Source organism: Mobula birostris, chromosome 5 (assembly GCF_030028105.1).
Source record: "Mobula birostris isolate sMobBir1 chromosome 5, sMobBir1.hap1, whole genome shotgun sequence".
Classification (NCBI taxonomy): Eukaryota; Metazoa; Chordata; class Chondrichthyes; order Myliobatiformes; family Myliobatidae; genus Mobula; species Mobula birostris.
Window position 1 is genome coordinate 204,097,772 of NC_092374.1, and position 19,121 is coordinate 204,116,892.

The following is a 19,121-nucleotide window of genomic DNA, read 5'->3' on the forward strand; positions in this document are numbered from 1 at the left end:
TTTTAGGACGGAGATGTGGAGGAATTTCTTTAGCCAGGGGGTGGTGAATCTGTGGAACTCTTTGCCACAAACTGCTGTGGAGGCCAAGTCTTTATGTATATTTAAGGCAGAGATTGATAGATTCTTGATTGGTCAGGGCATGAATGGATGTAGATAGATAGAGAGATAGATAGGTAGATATACTTTATCAATTCCGAGGGATATTTGGTTTCATTACAGCCACACCAAGCAAAAATAGAGCATAAATATAGCAATACAAAGCCCCCCAACAGTCAAACAACAAAATGCAAACTATGTCAGATGGAATATAAGTCCAGGACCAGTCTATTGGCTCAGGGTGTCTGACCCTCCAAGGGAGGAGCTGCACGTTCGATAGGGAGATGGCAGGAGAGTGGGGCCGAGAGGAAAATTGGATCAGCTATGATGAGATGGAGCAGACTCGATGGGCCAAATGGCCTAATTCTGCTCCTATATCTTAGTCTTATGGTCTATAGTATAATTAAAATATTTTCAATTAAATTTAGACAGGTACACGGATAGGAAATGGTTAGAGAGATATGGGACAAACACACGGAAATGGGACTTACTCAAGAAGACATCTTAGCCCGGATGGATGAGTTGGGCCATGGGTTCAACATCTACCAAACCCCTTCCCAGATCATCCTCCCGAGGAATCTCACCCTGGAGTCTGTCTGTGAACTGTTGGTGTGACGTCAGTCCAGAGGGCAGTTCAGTGCCACAAAAACAGGCAAATTGGATAAAGGTGGCAGATTTCATTCTTAAATGTGTCCCAGTCTGCTGGTGTGTCTGGGTATTTATCACTGTTGTTTTGTGTGTGTGTGTGTGTGTGTGTGTGTGTGAGTGAGTGTGTGTGAGTGTGTGTGAGTGTGTGTGAGTGTGTGTGAGTGTGTGTGAGTGTGTGTGAGTGTGTGTGAGTGTGTGTGTGTGTAATGCTGTGCAATGCTGAGGCTCTGACTACAATCTATCAATCGTCCTTGTGCATGTGTGTGAGGGAGATTTGCCAGGCTGGTTACATGATCTTCTGCCATCATTCACCGAGGTCAATGCTGATCGGTGTGTCCGGGCTCAGTCTGACGATGCTTCAATATGGTGGTTTGATAACAACAGTGAGACTCGCGAGTCCAGCAGGGGGCAGAGCTGAGTCAATCAGACCACGGTCACGGACAGGTCAGACACAGTGAGTGGCACGAAGGACTGGTGTATTTTTCTGACAATCCCTGTCACCACAGTGATACCAGATTTTATCCCCTTTAAAGTCATTCATTGAATGTTAATTCCAGAGATGCTGTGTTCAGATTCAAACTCATGCATTGGCGTATTTGTCCAGTGTGAATGGGATCAGGATGCAGTGGTTCACATAACAGTGCCGTGTGTTGGTTGTATGTTACCTCCTGTGTCGGTCTGTTCAGGGATTTGACATCTCCAGCTGACCATGTGACAGTGATGCTTCCCAACAGGTGGGGTTGGTGCCAGAATAAACTTCAATTCCAATGACCCAATGCCAGATGCTGGAGTCCTGGGAGGACCCAGAGTCTCCCAGTGAACACCATCTGTGTGAAGTGCATCTGGCTCCAACTCCCTGAAGACCATATTGGAGCACAAGACCATAAGACATAGGATCAGAATGAGGCTATCTGGCCCATCGAGTCTGCTCCACCATTCAATGAGAATTAGAGGACAAAAGTTTAGGGGTAACATGAGGGGGAACTTCTTTACTCAGAGAGTGGTAGCTGTGTGGAACGAGCTTCCAGCAGAAGTGGTTGAGGCAGATTCGATATTGTCATTTAAAGTTAAATTGGATAGGTATATGGACAGGAAAGGAATGGAGGGTTATGGGCTGAGTGCAGGTCGGCGGGACTAGGTGAGAGTAGCGTTCGGCACAGACTATAAGGGCCGAGATGGCCTGTTTCCGTGCTGTAATTGTTATATGGTTATATAGGTCACTTATAAGTCAATAGCATCATAACATTTTAAGTAATAATTGGATATTAAACACACAGCGCATATTTTCCCCGTATGAACATATAAATTCATTGCAACACACCGATATCGCTGAATCAGTGGGAGCCCTGGGCTTGTTTCCCTGCAACAAGACGGTCCTATCGAGGGGTGATGGGAGACAGTGATACTCGAACGGGGTTCCTTATGTCCAGTCTCTTCCGCAATTTAGTTTTCGTTGCATTCATTGCAGAAAACTCTGCTTAGCAGAAAAATGTTGGAAATGAAAGCAACGTTTTCAGTGCTTTCGTGGCTTTCTCAGGATATTTAGCCTTGACTTTGATCCAGAATGCCGACAGAGATGTTATGTCAAACATACTTTTCAGCCCATCGTCATTTGCAAGCTCGAGGAGTTGATCGCCTTCCCGCCCTGACACGGATGACGCGCAGGTTATGACCTCGCATACATAATGGCTGATCAGTGGCCATGACAGGGAATGAGGAAAGGTGCAGCTGACCAAACAATATCACTTCCTCACGGCCCAGTAGTGCACGCTCTGTGGCCCGGTGGTTGGGGACCGCTGTAGTAGACAGTGAGGTAGGTTTTCAGAGCCTGCAGAGGGACTTGGACCAGCTGGAAAAATGGGCTAAAAAATGGCAGATGGAGTTTAATACTGACAAGTGTGAGGTATTGCACGTTGGAAGGACAAACCAAGGTAGAACAGACAAGGTAAGTGGTAAGGCACTGAGGAGTTCAGTAGAACAGAGGGATCTGGGAATACAGATACAAAATTCCCTAAAAGTAGCATCACAGGTAGATAGGGTCGTAAAGAGAGCTTTTGGTACATTGGCCTTTATTAATCAAAGTATTGAGTATAAGAGCTGGAATGTTATGATGAGGTTGTATAAGGCTTTAGTGAGGCCGAATCTGGAGTATTGTGTTCAGTTTTGGTCATCAAATTACAGGAAGGATATAAATAAGGTTGAAAGAGTGCAGAGAAGGTTTACAAGGATGTTGACGGGACTTGAGAAACTCAGTTACAGAGAAAGGTTGAATAGGTTAGGACCTTATTCCCTGGAGCGTAGAAGAATGAGGGAAGATTTGATAGAGGTATATAAAATTATGATGTGTATAGATAGAGTGAATGCAAGCAGGCTTTTTCCACTGAGGCAAGGGGAGAAAAAAAAGAGGACATGGGTTAAGGATGAAGGGGGAAAAGTTTAAAGGGAACATTAGGGGGGGCTTCTTCACACAGAGAGTGGTGAGAGAATGGAATGAGCTGCCAGACGAGATGGTAAATGCGGGTTCTTTTTTTAACATTTAAGAATAAATTGGACAGATACATGGATGGGAGGTTTATGGAGGGATATGGTCCATGTGCAGGTCAGTGGGACTAGGCAGAAAATGGTTCGGCACAGCCAAGAAGGGCCAAAAGGCCTGTTTCTCTGCTGTAGTTTCTATGGTTTCTATGGTTTCTTCTCTCCGTAACCTTTGATGCCATGTCCAATTAAGAACCTATCAATCTCTGCCTTAAATACACCCAACGACCTGGTGTCCACAACTGCATGTGGCAACAAATTCCACAAATTCACCACCCTTTGGTGAAAGAAATTTCTCCTCATTTGTGTTTTGAAAGGGCGCACCGCTACACTGAGGCTGTGCCCTCTTGTCTTAAACTCTCCCACTATGGGAAACATCTGTTCCACATCTTCTCTGTCTAGGCCTTTCAACATTCGAAAGGTTTCAATGAGATCCACCCTCATCGTTCTGAATTCCAGCGAGTACAGACACAAAGCCATCAAACGTTACTTGTGTGATAACCCTTTCATTCCCGGAATCATTCATGCGAACCTCCTCTGGACCCTTTCCAATACCAACACAACTTTTCTAAGATGAGGGGCCCAAAACTGTTCACAATACTCAAGGTGAGGTCTCACCAGTGCCTTATAAATCCTCAGCATCACATCCTTGCTCTTGTATTCTAGACCTTTTGAAATGAATGTTAACATTGCATTTGCCTTCCTCAACACCGACTCAACCTGCAAGTCAACCTTGAGGTGTTCTGCACAATAATTCTCATCCTTGGGGATGTTAGGGATCTGGAGCAGCAGCTGGATGACCTTTGGGTTGTAGAGGAGAGTGAGGAGATAATTGATCAGAGTTACAAGGAAGTAGTCACCCCGAAGCTGCAGGAGGCGAGTAGCTGGGAGACTGTCAGGAGAAATGGAAATGTGAATAGGCAGTTAGCGCAGAGCAAAGAGGTCCTGAAGGGAGAATGTAGAGAGCCAGGAAGAAAGCTGAGAAGCAGGAGCTCCCAGGAAGCAATTTTCCGATTGCTGCCTCTGCCACGCACCAGTGAGGGTAGAAACAGGATGACTTAGCAAATTCTGGAGGAACTCAGCAGGCCAGGCAGCATCTATGCAAAAAAATACAGTCAACGTTTCGGGCCGAACCCCTTCAGCAGGACTGGAGAAAAAAAAGCTGAGGAGTAGATTTGGAAGATACGGGAAGGAGAAAGAGAAACACCAGGGGATAGGTGAAACTCAGCAGGAGAGGGATGAAGCAAAGAGCTGGGAAGTTGATTGGTGAAAGAGACAGAAGGCCATGGAAGAAAGAAGGCTGGGGGTTGAGGGGGAGAGCCCCAGGAGGGAGCCAATGGGCAGGCAAGTAGATACCATGAGAGAGGGAAAAGGGATGGAAAATGGTGAAGAGTGGGGGGTGGAGGCATTACTGGAAGTTTGAGAAATCAATGTCCATGCCATCAGGTTGGAGGCTACCCAAATGGAATATAAGGTGTTGCTCTTCCGACATAAGTGTGGCCTTATCCCGACAGTGGAGGAGGCCATGGACAGACATATTGGAATGGGAAATAGAATTTAAGTGGGTGGCACTGGGAGATCACGCTTGTTCTGGCAGACGGAGCGTTGATGCTCAGAGAAGTGGTCTCCAGTCACCTGGAGTGTCACCTCACCTAGAAGGACTGTTTGGGGCCCTGAATGGTAGTGAGGGAGGAGGTGTAGGGGCAGGTGTAGCACTTGTTCTGCTTGCAAGGATAGGAGCCAGGAAGGAAACCAGTGGGGAGGGGCAAATGGACAAGGGAATCATGTAGGGAGCGATCCCTGTGGAAAGCAGAAAGTGGGAGGCGGGGGAGGGAAAGATGTGTTTGCTGGCGGATCCAGTAGAACATGGCGGAAGTTGTGGAAAATGATGTGCTGGACGCAGAGGCTGGTGGGATGGTAGGTGAGGACAAGAAGAACTCTATCACTTGTAGCGTGTCTGGAGGATGGGGTAAGAGCAGACATGTGTGAAATGGAAGAGATTGAGGGCAGCGTTGATGGTGGAGGAAGGGAAGCCCCTTTCTTCAGAAAGGGAGGACATCTCCTTCGTTCTGGAATGAGAAGCCTCATCCTGAGAGCAGATGCGGCAGACACAGAGGAATTGGGAGGAGGAGACGGCATTTTTACAAGTAGCAGGTTTGGACGAGGTATAGTCCAGGTCGTTGTGAGAGTCCGTTGATTTATAATAGACATCGGTGGATAAGCTGTCTCCGGAGACAGAGACAGTGAGATCGAGAAAGGGAAAGGAAGTGTCGGAAATGGACCAGGTGAATTTGAGGGCAGGGTGGAAGTTGGAGACAAAGTGGATGAAATCGACAAGTTCAGCACGGACACAGGAAGCAGCACCGATACAGTTGTTGATGTAGCGTAGGAAAAGTGTGGGGCAGTCACCAGTGTAGGATTGCAACATAAACTGTTCCAGGTCACCAGTAAACAGGCAGGCATGGCTGGGACCCATGCGAGTGCCCATGGCTACCCCTTTTGTTTGAAGGAAGTGGGAGGACCCAAAGGAGAAGTTATTTAGAGTGAGGATGTTCCGCTTGGCGGAGGAGAGTGGTGGTGGAGGGGAATGGATATGTCCATCCATGGTTGGGACTGGTATCCAGAAAGGAACAGAGAGCTTTGAGGCCTTCCTGGTGAGGGATGGAGGTGTATAGGGGCTGGACATCCATAGTAAAACTAAGATGACGGGGGCCAGGGAATCTGAAAGATCAAGAGCGTGTGTGGAGTCATGGATGTAGGTGGGAAGGGACTGAACCGGCGGGGGATAAAACAGAGTCTAGAAATGCAGTTATCAGTTTAGTGAGCCAGGAACAAGCTGAAACAATGTGTCTACCTGGACAAGCAGGTTTGTGGATTTGGTGTAGGAGGTAGAAACGGGAAGTGCGTGATGTGGGCTGTGAGAGTCTGTTGGTTTATAATAGACATCGGTTCCCTTCCTCCATCATCAACGCTACCCTCAACCACGTCTCTTCCATTTCACACATGTCTGCTCTTAACCCATCCTCCCGCCACGCTACCAGGGATAGGGTTCCTCTTGTCCTCACCTACCACCCCATCAGCATCCACGTCCAGCACATAATTCTCTGAAACTTCCGCCACCTCCGACGGGATCCCACCTCCAAACACATCTTCCCCCTTCCCACCCCATTTCTGTTTTCTGCAAGGATCATGCCCTAAGCAACTCCCTTGTCCATCCATCCCTCCCCACTGATCTCCCTCCTGACACTTATCCTCGTCCATCCGTCCCTCCCCACTGATCTCCCTCCTGACACTTATCCCCGTCCATCCGTCCCTCCCCACTGATCTCCCTCCTGACACTTATCCTCGTCCATCCGTCCCTCCCCACTGATCTCCCTCCTGACACTTATCCCCGTCCATCCGTCCCTCCCCACTGATCTCCCTCCTGACACTTATCCTCGTCCATCCGTCCCTCCCCACTGATCTCCCTCCTGACACTTATCCCTGTCCATCCGTCCCTCCCCACTGATCTCCCTCCTGACACTTATCCTCGTCCATCCGTCCCTCCCCACTGATCTCCCTCCTGACACTTATCCCTGTCCACTGATCTCCCTCCTGACACTTATCCTCGTCCATCCGTCCCTCCCCACTGATCTCCCTCCTGACACTTATCCTCGTCCATCCGTCCCTCCCCACTGATCTCCCTCCTGACACTTATCCTCGTCCATCCGTCCCTCCCCACTGATCTCCCTCCTGACACTTATCCCTGTCCATCCGTCCCTCCCCACTGATCTCCCTCCTGTCACTTATCCTTGCAAGCAGAAAGGTGCTTCACCCGCCCCTACACCTCCTCCCTCACTTACATTCAGAGCCCCAAACAGTCCTTCCAGGTGAGGTGACAATACACCTGTGAGTCTGTTAGGGTCATATGCTGTGTTCGGTGCTCCCGGTGTGGCCTCCTGTATGTCAGCGAGACTCGACGTAGATTGGGAGGCTGCTTCGCCAGGCATCTATGCTCCATCTCCCAGAAAAAGCAGGATCTCCCAGTGGCCACCCATTTTACTTCCACTTCCCATTCCCAAATGTCCCTCCATGGCCTCCTCCACTGTAATGATAAGGCCACACTTATGTCGGAGGAAAAACACCTTATATTCCATCTGGGTAGCCTCCAACCTGATGGCATGAACATCGATTTCTCAAACTTCCAGTAATGCCTCTATCTCCCCCCGCCTTCACTATTTCCCATCCCCTTTCCCTCTCTCACGTTATCTCTTTGCTCGCCCATCGCCTCCCTCTGGTGCTCCTCCCCACCCCCTTCATCTTCTTTCTTCCATGGCCTTCTGTCTCTTTCTCCAATCAACTTCCCAGCACTTTGCTGCATCCCTCCTGCTCTGAGTTTCACCTATGTCCTGGCGTTTCTCTCCCTCCTCCAGCCACCTTTCAAATCTACTCATCAGCATTTTTTCTCCAGTCCTGCCGAAGGATTTCAGACCAACACAGCGACTGTACTTTTTTCCATAGATTTTGCTTGGCCTGCTAAGTTCCTCTAGCATTTTGTTTGTGTTGCTCGGATTTCCAGCATCTGCAGATTTTCTCTTGTTTGTGATTTGACAAATTAATGTGTGGCTGAGAAGCTGGTGCAGGCACAGGGCTTCAAGTTCCTGGATCATTGGGATCTCTTCTGGGGGAGGTATGACATGTTCGAAAGTGACAGGTTGCACCTGGAACCGAGGGGAGCAATATTCTCGCGGGCAGATTTGTTAGAGCTGTTGGGGAGGGTTTAAACTAATTTGGCAGGAGGTGGGAAACAGAGTGAAGGAACAGGATAGGAAGTATGGTTAAAAAACAAGGAGAGCCGACAGTCAGACTGTCAGGAAGGGCAGGCAGGTGACGGGACATAGTGTCAGCCAACAGGGTGAGTATCAGTACATTAGGAACGCTTGGATCAAAAAGGGTAGCAAATACAGTACTGAAGTGTTATATCTCAATGCACAGAGGGTAAGAAATAAGGTGGATGATCTTGTTGCACTATTGCAGATCGTTGGGTATGATGTCGTGGCCATCACTGAATCGTGGCTGAAGGATGGTTGTAGTTGGGAGATGAATGTCCAAGGTTACACGTTGTATCGGAGGGACAGGAAGGCAGGCAGAGGGGGTGGTGTGGCTCTGCTGGTAAAGAATGACATAATTTCTAAGGTAAGTATATGTTCCACACAGCTTTGTGGGCTGAAGGGTCTGTATTGTGCTGTAGGTTAATACCCCATGGTATTACAGGAAAGTTACTGACATGTTTAGAGAGTTGGTTGATTGGTAGGAGGCAGCAACTGGGAATAAAAGGATCATTTTCTAGTTGGCTGCCAGTGACTAGTGGTGTTCTGCGGGGGTCGATGTTGGGACCACTTCTTTTTATGCTGTATATCAATGATTTGGATGATGGAATAGATGGTTTTGTTGCCAAGTTTGCAGGTGATACGAAGATTGGTGGAGGGGAAAGTAGTGTTGAGGAAGTAGATAGGGTGCAGAAGGACTGAGACAGATTAGCAGAATGGGCAAGAAAGAAGCAAATGAAATACAGTGTTGGAAAAAGCATGGTCATGCACTTTGGTGGTAGAAATAAAACTGCAGACTATATTCTAAGTGGGGAGAAAATCCAAAAATCTGAGATGCAGTGAGACTTGGGAGTCCTTGTGCAGAACAACCTAAAGGTTAACTTGCTGGTTGAGTCAGTGGTGAGGAAGGCAAATGCAATGTTAGCATTCGATTCAAGAGATCTAGAATACAAGAGCAGGGATGTGTTGCTGAGGCTTTATAAGGCACTGGTGAAGCTTCACCTTGAGTATTGTGAACAGTTTTGGGCTCCTGATCTGAGAAAAGATGTGATGGCATTGGAGAGGGTTCAAAGATGGGCCACATAGACCAATTCTGCTCCTATATCTTATTGTCTCTAGTTCCCCTTCAGCCCTATTATTACAGCCATGTTTTGCATCGAATTGTAACTTAATTGTGTCTCATAAACAAGGACAAATGAATCTGTATGTTTTACCTCGCTTAATGCTGTCAAACACTTCTTCCGACACTATGTCGAGCAGATAAGGATGATCAAATTTTTCAGCAAGTAGGGCACCATCTGTCACCGACAATCTCAGGGTATCATCACCAACCCTGTAAATATGATACAGCTGGTTATAAACTGAGCATCAGTGATATTTGAACTATTTTACAAGCCCATTCAGAGTTTCAGTCAAGACCATGTCCTACCTCCTCTTCCGATGAGCTTCCTCCTGAAATAAATAAAACACAGATCTCAATTGACTGAGGCTGACCGTTGGCATCCGAACAGCAGGAATCTGAAGCAAGTTATTAAAACATGCTGAAAATTCCCGCTTACTCCCACTGACACACATGGAGAAAAAAACGTAGAAAACCTACAGCACAATACAGGCCTGGGAAAAAGCCTCTGACTATCCACACGATCAATGCCTCTCTTTGTCTTATACACCTCTATCAGGTCACCTTTCATCCTCTGTCGCTCCAGGGAAAAAAGGCCAGTTCACTCAACCTGTTTTCATAAGGCATGAAAGAGGGACACAGAACCACGGGAGAAAGTACAAGGAATGTTTATGAAAATTATACCATAACTGACAGGATGGAACTTACAGGAGAGACTGGACAGATTTTGTATTTTTATCTGGATATGATGTCAGGGAGGATCAGATGGAGGAATTTAAGATTCTGAATGGATTTGATGGGATGGCAGTGGAGAAAATATTTCTGCTTGGGCAAGACCAAAAGTCAAAGATAAAACATCAGTTGGTCAGTAATGAATGCCACAAGAAATGTGGTGAAGAGAATGTGGAACTCACAGGAGTGGCTGAAGTGGAACAGCAGAGATTGAATGTAATGGGGAAGCTGCATAAACACATGAGGGACCATGGAGTTCAGGGCACTGTTGCTCTGTGTGGTGAATGTGTGGGAGGTTGCTTGTGAAGCAGGGAAATTGATAGAAAAAGAAGGGCTGAAAGACCTGTCTTTGATGGAAAATTGGATATAATCCAAAAAAGAATATATCTGAAAAACAAAACAGATGGTACAAAATTCTCCAAAACAATGAACCTGATACAAACCAGAGAAAGACGGTAAATCTGATGTGTGGGTCACAATCTGCAATTCAACCTCAGTTCCCACTGATTGACAGAGAGACCCTCCACACCCTCCACACCAGACACACTCACAGCCTGTGACTGTAACTGGTTGTTACTCTGAGTATCTGGGATATTATACGTGAGAATCACAGAAATGATCACCAGCTCAGTGCTCTGATCAGAGTAACCCATTCCCGAGAAGGTTACAGACTGTCCTGTGATGTACAGATGTTGTGAGAGACTGGTTTGGGGAACGACAACAGTCCAGAACAGTGAAAACATCTGTCCGGTTTAAATCAGTTTACAATGACAGTATTTGTAAACACCACACTGATTTAACATACATTATTTTGTGACTGAGCACTTTAACAGAAACAAACTGAAATCTCTCACCATGAGGAATATCACATTGTCCTTCTGATCCATCCGTGTCTGTAACTTAGAGATTTCCTCCTGAATAGAATTTAAATTCTCTTGAATGTCTTGAAGATTTTTCTCCATTGGATTTAGAATCCTCTCCTCTTCTTCCCTGAGATCTCGGAGCGCGCGCTGCTCTTTCTCGGTGATAATCCGGCGCAGTTCAGCAAACTGGGATGTGATGTGGGACTGAACACTTTGTGACTGTTCCTGTCAAATGAAAGGAGAGGCTGGTTTATTATCTGGCCCTGATGTATTTCCTTATGATATGGAAGGTCTATCCAGCCCATCATCATCCAAGAGGACCACATCCTTGCCGTTGGGTTTGGAGGCTTGTGAGCCTCAATCACTCAAAGAGCTCTGTTGGCTGGAATGTGGGCTTTATGCTTTGACTTTTGGTGGGGTCACCCATGACAAACAGGTCAAAGGGTAGAGGCCAGAGTAACAGTGGTCTACTGGTCCTCCAGGTTGATGGGTTCAGCTCAGGTCTATCAATACTGACTGGTAAAACAAAATTGCTGCAGAAACAATGAACCACAGAACACTACAGCACAGTACAGGCCCTTCGGCTCTCGATGTTGTGCCGCCCCATATAATCCTTAAAAAAAATACTAAACCCACACTACCCTGTAAACCTCTATTTTTCTTTCATCCATGTGCCTTTCCAAGAGGCTCTTAAATACCCCTCATGTTTCAGCCTCCACCACCATCCCTGGCAAGTCATTCCAGGCACCCACAACCCTCTGTGTGAAAAGTTTACCCCTGATGTCTCCCCTAAACTTCTCTCCCTTAACTTTGTACATACGCCCTCTGGTGTTTGCTATTCGTGCCCTGGGAAACAGGTACTGGCTATCCACCCTATCTATGCCTCTCATAATCTTGTAGACCTCTATCTCGTCCCCTCTCATACTTCTACGCTCCAAACAGGAAAGTCCCAGCTCTGCTAATCTTGCCTCATAAGACTTGGTTTCCAATGCAGGCAACATCCTGGTAAATCTCCTCTGCACCCTCTCCATAGCTGCCACATCCTTCCTATAATGAGGTGACCAAAACTGAACACAATACTCTAAATGTGGTCTCACCAGAGATTTGTAGAGTTGCAACTTGACCTCTCTACTCTTGAACTCAGTCCCCCCATTAATGAAGCCTAGCATCCCATAGGCCTTCTTAACTACCCTATCAACCTGTGCAGTGACCTTGAGGGATGTATGGATTTGAACCCCAAGGTCCCTCGGTTCATCCACGCTCTTTATTAACCGACCATTAACCCTGTACTCAGCCTTCTGGTTTGTCCTTCCAAAATGCATCACCTCACACTTACCCGGATTGAACTCCATCTGCCACTTTTCTGCCCAACTCTGCTTCCTGTCTGTATCCTCTTGTAACCTTCGACAACCTACAGCTCCATCCACAACTCCTCCAATCTTTGCGTCATCCGCAAACTTACCGATCCTTCCGCCTCTTCATCCAGGTCATATATGAAAATCACAAATAGCAGGGGTCCCAGGACAGATCCCTGCAGCACTCCACTGGTCACCGACCTCCAGTCAGAATACTTTCCTTCCACAATTACACTCTGCTTTCTTCCTTTAAGACAATTTTTTATCCAAACAGCCAAGGTTCCACTGATCCCATGCCTCATGACTTTCTGGATGAGTCTCTCGTGGGGGACCTTGTCAAATGCCTTGCTAAAATCCATGTAGACCACATCTACTGCCCTACCCTCATCAATTTCTTTTTTTACCTCTTCAAAAAACTCAATTAGGCTCGTGAGGCACGATCTTCCCTTCACAAAGCCATGTTGACCATCCTTGAATAGACTGTACTTCAAATGCTCGTAGATCCTATCCTTAAGAATCCTTTCCAATAGTTTGCAGACCATCGACGTAAGACTCACCGGTCTATAGTTCCCAGGTTTCTCCCTATTTTAAACAAGGGAACTACATTTGCCATTCTCCAATCCTCCGGCACCTCCCCTGCAGCCAAAGAGGATTCAAAGATCAGAGCTACTGCTCCAGTGATCTCTTCTCTCAACAACCTGGGGTATACCACGTCCGGCCCTGGGGATTTATCAATATCGATGTTTTTAAGAAGATCCAACACTTCTTCTTCCTTAATCTCCACATCGTCCAGCACACAGGCCTGTTCTATATCGACCTCACCCTGATCAATATCCTTTTCACTTGTGAATACTGAAGCAAAGTATTCATATAGGACCTCCCCAACCTCCCCTGCCTCCAGGCACATGTTCTCCTCTTTATCCTTTATAGGCCCCACCTTCATTCTTGTCATCCTTCTGTTCTTCACATAAGCATAGAACGCCTTGGGGTTCTCCTTAATCCTACATGCCAAGGCCTTCTCATGCCCTCTTCGAACTCTCCTAAGTCCTTTCTTAAGCTCCTTCCTGGCTACCCTATATTTCACATGAACCCCTCCTGCTTCCTGTTTTTATATCTAACATATGCTTCCTCCTTCCTCTTGACAAGTTGCCTCACGTGTTTCGTCAGCCACGGTTCACTTTCCCTACCATTTTTTCCTTGTCTCAGTGGGACAAACCTATCTTGAACCCAGCACAAGTGGTCCCTAAACTTCCTCCACATTACTTCTGTGCTTTCACCCTTGAACATATGTTTCCAATTTACTCTCGCTCGTTCCTGCCTCATCCCTTCATAGTTAGCCCTTCCCCAGTTAAGCACTTTCCTATTTTGTCTGTTTTTATCCTTTTTCATAGCTATGCTGAAGCTAAGGGAGTTGTGGCCACTCTCACCAAAATGCTCCCCCACCAAGAGGTCTGCCACCTGACCTGGTTCATTACCCAGAACTAGATCTAGTATGGCCTCTCCTCTCGTCGGCCGGTCCACATACTGTGTCAGGAATCCTTCTTGAACACACCTGACAAATTCAGCCCCATCTATCCCCCTTGCAGTCAGGAGGTGCCAGTCAATATGAGGGAAGTTGAAATCACCCATAACTACAACCCTGTATTTCCTGCACCATTCTAAAATTTGCCTGCTTATCTGCTCCTCGGTGTTCCGAGGGCTATTTGGGGGCCTATAGACTACTCCCAGCACAGTGATTGATCCCTTCCTATTTCTGACTTCCACCCACACCGACTCAGTGGACACTCCCTCAGCAGCGTCCTCCCTTTCTATAGCCATGATACTATCGCTAACCAGTAATGCTACTCACCCCCTTTTCAACCTCCCATCCTATTCCTTTTAAAACACCTAAACCCCGGCACCTGCAACAGCCATTCCTGCCCTTCCTCCAGCCAAGTTTCAGTAATGGCCACAACGTCGTAGTTCCACATACTGATCCATATTCTAAGTTCATCCCCTTTATTCCTAATATTCCTAGCGTTGAAATAGACACATTTCAACCCCTCTAACCGGCTACATTTATGTTTTGTCCCCTGCCTGTCCTTCCTCAGCAACTCAGAACACACAGCATCATACCCTTGTCCTTCTACCCTCATCCCTGCACTCACATTCTGATTCCCACCCCCGTCAAACTAGTTTAAACCCTCCTCAACAGCTCTAACAAACCTGCCCACCAGGATATTGGTCCCTTTCCAGTTCAGGTGCAGCCCGTCCTTTTTGTACAGGTCAGACCTTCCCCAGAAGAGATCCCAATGCTCCAGAAATCTGAACCCCTGTCCCCTGTACCAACTCTTCAGCCACACATTCAACTGCCATGACTTCCTGTTCCTACCCTCTCTGTCTCGTGGCACAGGCAGCAATCCCGAGATTACCACCCCTTGGGGTCCTGCTTTTTAACTTCTTTCCTAACTCCCTATATTCCTCCTTCAGGACCTCATCCCTAGTCCTATCTATGTCATTGGTCCCCACGTGGACCACGACATCTGGCTGCTCACCCTGTCTCCTGAGAATACCGAGGACTTGATCTGAGATATCGTGGACCCTGGCACCAGGGAGGCAACAGACCATCCTTGATCTTTCCCACAGAACCTCATATCAGTCCCCCTAACTATCGAATCCCCAGTCACTACTGCTCCCCACTTTCCACTCCTTCCTTTCTGAGCTGAGGGTCCAGTCTCGGTGCCAGTGATGCAAGCACTACAACTTGTCCCTGGTAGGTCGTCCCCACCAATGGTATCCAAAACAATATACTTATTGTTAATGGGAACGGCCACAGGGGTGCTCTGCTCTTTCTGTCTATTCCCCTTCCCTCTCCTGACAGTCACACAGTTAGTTGTCTCCTGACCTTTAGGGGTGACCGTCTCCCTGAAACTCCGATCTATTACTGCCTCTGCCTCCCGCATGATCCGAAGTTCATCCAGCTCCAGCTCCAGTTCCCTAACTCGGTTTGTCAGGAGCTGCAGCTGGACGCACCTTTTGCAGGTGTAGTTGTCAGGGACAATTGTGCTGTCCCTGACTTCCCACATCCTGCAATCGGAGCATTGGACTGTCCTATCTACTGCCTCCATTACCAACTCCTACGTTAATTAAAATAATTAAAGAAACTCACCCGGCCTTACCTCACTAGGAGCAAGCTCGTCCTCTACTCGCCGAAGCTTCTCGAGCCAAAACCTCAAAGCTCCACTCCTTCACTGGCCCCACTCACTCCGCTTGAGCTACCCCTCTTTTTATTTGTTTTTTGAGCTTTTCAATTTTCGATTGCCCAATCAAACTACTTGGTCACCTGACCACAATTGCCCAATCAGCTGCTTTCTGCTGAGTCTGAGCTGTTCAAATTTTGATTGACTTGATTGCACAATCCAACTGCCAAAACGTCCAAAACCTCTCGAGCCAAAGCCTCAAAGATCCACTCCTTCACTGGCCCCACTCACTCCATTGGCCGCTCTCCACTCTTTCTACATTTGAGTGCCATACTATTCCTCAGTCTTCACTCAGGACCTGCATGACTGACAGTAGTGAAAACCAAGAAGTAGCTACTGACATGTTCAAAGAAGACATGAACACTGCCAGAGATGGCAGACAATAGACAATAGACAATAGGTGCAGGAGTAGGCCATTCAGCCCTTCAAGCCAGCACCACCATTCACTGTGATCATGGCTGATCATCCACAATCAGTGCCCTTTTCCTGCCTTCTCCCCATATCCCTTCACTCCGCTACCTTTAAGAGCTCTATCTAACTCTTTCTTGAAAGAATCCAGAGAATTGGCCTCCACTGCCTTCTGAGGCAGAGCATTCCACAGAACCATAATCCTCTGTGTGAAAAAGTTTTTCCTCAACTCCATTCTAAATTGTCTACCCCGTATTCTCAAACTGTAGCCTCTGGCTCTGGACTCCCTCAACATCGGAACATGTTTTCTGCCTCTAACGCGTGCAATCTCTTAATAATCTTATATGTTTCAATCAGATCCCCTCTCATCCTTCTAAATTCCAGTGTATACAACTCCAGTCACTCCAATCTTTCAACATATGACAGTCCCGCCATCCCGGGAATTAACCTCGTGAACCTACACTGCACTCCCTCAATAGCTAGAATGTCCTTCCTCAAATTTGGAGACCAAAACTGTACACAACACTCCAGGTGTGGTCTCACCAGGGCCCTGTACAACTGCAGAAGGACCTCTTTGCTCCTATACTCAACTCCCCTTGTTATGAAGGCCCACATGCCATTAGCTTTCTTCACTGCCTTCTGTACCTGCATGCTTACTTTCAGTGACTGATGAACAAGGACACCTAGATCTCATTGTACTTCCCCTTTTCCTAATTTGACACCATTCAGATAGTAATCTGCCTTCCTGTTCTTGCCACCAAAGTGGATAACTTCACATTTATCCACATTAAACTGCATCTGCCATGCATCTGCCCACTCACTCAACCTGTCCAATTCACCCTTCATTGCTGTCCTAACCGCCAGTGGCAAAACAGGCAGTAAGAACTTCCACCACCTTCAACAGGACCCCACCACTAAGCTCATCTTTCCCTCTCCACCCCTCTCCACTTTCCGCAGGGTTCGGTCCCCCCACGACTCCCTGATCCACACGTTCCTCCCCACGGATCTCCCACCCGGCACTTATCCCTGTAAGCATAAGTGCTACACCTGTCCCTACACCTCCTCTCTTGCCACCATTCAGGGCCCCAAACAGTCCTTCCAGGTGAGGCAACACTTCACTTGTGAGTCTGTTGGGGTCATCTATTGCATCCGGTGCTCCCGGTGCGGTCTCTTCTACATCGGTGAAACCCGACGCAGATTGGGGGATCGCTTCGTCGAGCACCTCCACTCCGTCCACCATGACAGACAGGATCTCCCAATTGTCACCCACTTCAACTCTGCTTCCCATTCCCATTCAGATGTGTCCACACATGGCCTCCTCTACTGCCATGATGAGGCTAAACTCAGGTTGGAGGAGCAACACCTCATATACTGTCTATGTAGTTTCCAGCCCCTTGGTATGAACATAGAATTCTCCAACTTCCGGTAATTCCCTCCCCTTCCCTTCCCCTATCCCCATTTCACTCTGCCCCCTCCCCCAGCTGCCTATCACCTCCCTCACGGTTCCACCTCCTTCTACTACCCATTGTGTTTTCCCCTATTCCTTCTTCACCTTTTCTGCATATCAGCTCCCTGCTTCCCCTCCCCCCACCCCTTTATCTTTCCCCTTACTGGTTTTTCACCTGGAACCTACCAGCCTTCTCCTTCCCACCCTCTCCCCACCTTCTTTATAGGGTCTCTGCCCCCTCTGTCTTCAGTCCTGATGAAGGGTTCCGGCCCGAAACATTGACTGATCGTTTCCACGGATGCTGCCCGACATGCTGAGTTCCTCAAGTGTGTTGTGAGGAAGAAAGTGAATCTCAAATCTTCAATCACATTTCCCTGAAACCCAGTCTTCCTCACTGACCTATTAACTCCCACCTCATTCACATACAAACCCCCTTCACGGGGTTAATTACAGTAGCCAATTTACAGTTCAACCATGGAATGTTGGCTAAAAGAATGTACTGGTTACAGAGAGAACGTGCAAACTCCACGCAGACAGCACCAGGGGTCAGGATCGAACCCCGGGCACTGGAGCTGCGATACTCTGCTATTCTGCATTAAAGGCAACAAAACTACACAACCATATTGGAAATTCTGCTCAGGAAGCCTCACCCGAACTCCAGAAATCTTCTATTTCTGTTGCTGCTCCATTTCCTGAAAGTCCGATTTCTTTTTTGTGAGAGAGTCTAAGGAAGATTTAACCCGATCCTGGGAATGAAAGAGTGAATGGATTAGACAAAAAAGATGACACTTTTGGATTAGACAAAAAGACGATCGAACGCGGGTTATTTTTACCTTGTAAATTTTAAAGGCTTCTTTAATCGGCATGAAGTTGTGAGACTTGTGTTCCAATGCATCTCTACAGATCAGTTTCCTGTCCGTCTCACAAAAGAGCTTCAGTTCTTCCTCATGTTCCTCGCAATAAAGTTTACTTTCCTTCTCTTTCGGATTCAGGTTTAGTTTTCGAGCTTTCTCAGACAGATTTGCTAAGGCCCAACAGGCCCTGAGGGTGCGGTCCGCAAACTCCTCTCTACAATGCGGGCATTCTCTCCTCCCTTTCCCATCACCCGGTGATACAGGAGCGGCAGAAGTAGTGACCACACTCCAGTGACACCGGATTGGTGAAGAAATCCAGGCAGATGGGACAAAATGCCTCCTCGGTTAAACTCTCGACCTGTCCTTTCGAAGCCATGTTAACTCCCGGTACTTCCTGGTTCAGGATCCTTTCACTTTCGGGAGCTGCTGAACCCCTGCAGTACCGCGATTGTCCAGTAGGCGCGCTGCAGTCTCGGGAATGAACATAAAGTTGCTGCGAGTGTTCTCTGGGAAGGAATCGTGGGAATTTCCACGTCAGGGTGGGATCAGAAACACATTAAAGAAGTCTGAATATAAATGAACCCGGAACGCGGAGCCTGGTTCAGTGTAAGGCAGAACCGGAAGGGGCAATTCCTGAAAACCGAGATAGACTGTTGGCCGATTGTCCGACCCCGCTCCTGGGTGCTCCTGCCCCACTGAACTTGTGTCCTCACACATCGACTCCACTCTATCCCATTCGAGTCAGTCCCTTCCCCCTTTACATCCGCGACACTTCTCACGCCCTCAATCCCCTCAGCAGTTTTCAATTCCCTGGCACTGACCACCTCATTTTCACCATGGATGTCCAGTTATAACTTCCATCCCCCATCAACAAGGCCTTAGAGCTCTCTGTTTCTTTCTCAATAAAAGAACAAACCAGTTCCCCTGCATCTGGAAGGACTGGTGCTCACCCTCACCAATTTTCTTTCTGCTCTTCCTACTTTCTCCAGACTACAGAGCTATCCACAGGCATCTGC

The 19,121-nt window shown here is 47.5% G+C and overlaps 1 pseudogene; it reads right to left on the bottom strand.

The window, feature by feature from the left end:
* Positions 1-18,513, bottom strand: part of LOC140198310 (zinc-binding protein A33-like) — a 39,571-nt pseudogene extending 21,058 nt beyond the window's left edge.
* Positions 18,514-19,121: the final 608 nt, after the last annotated feature.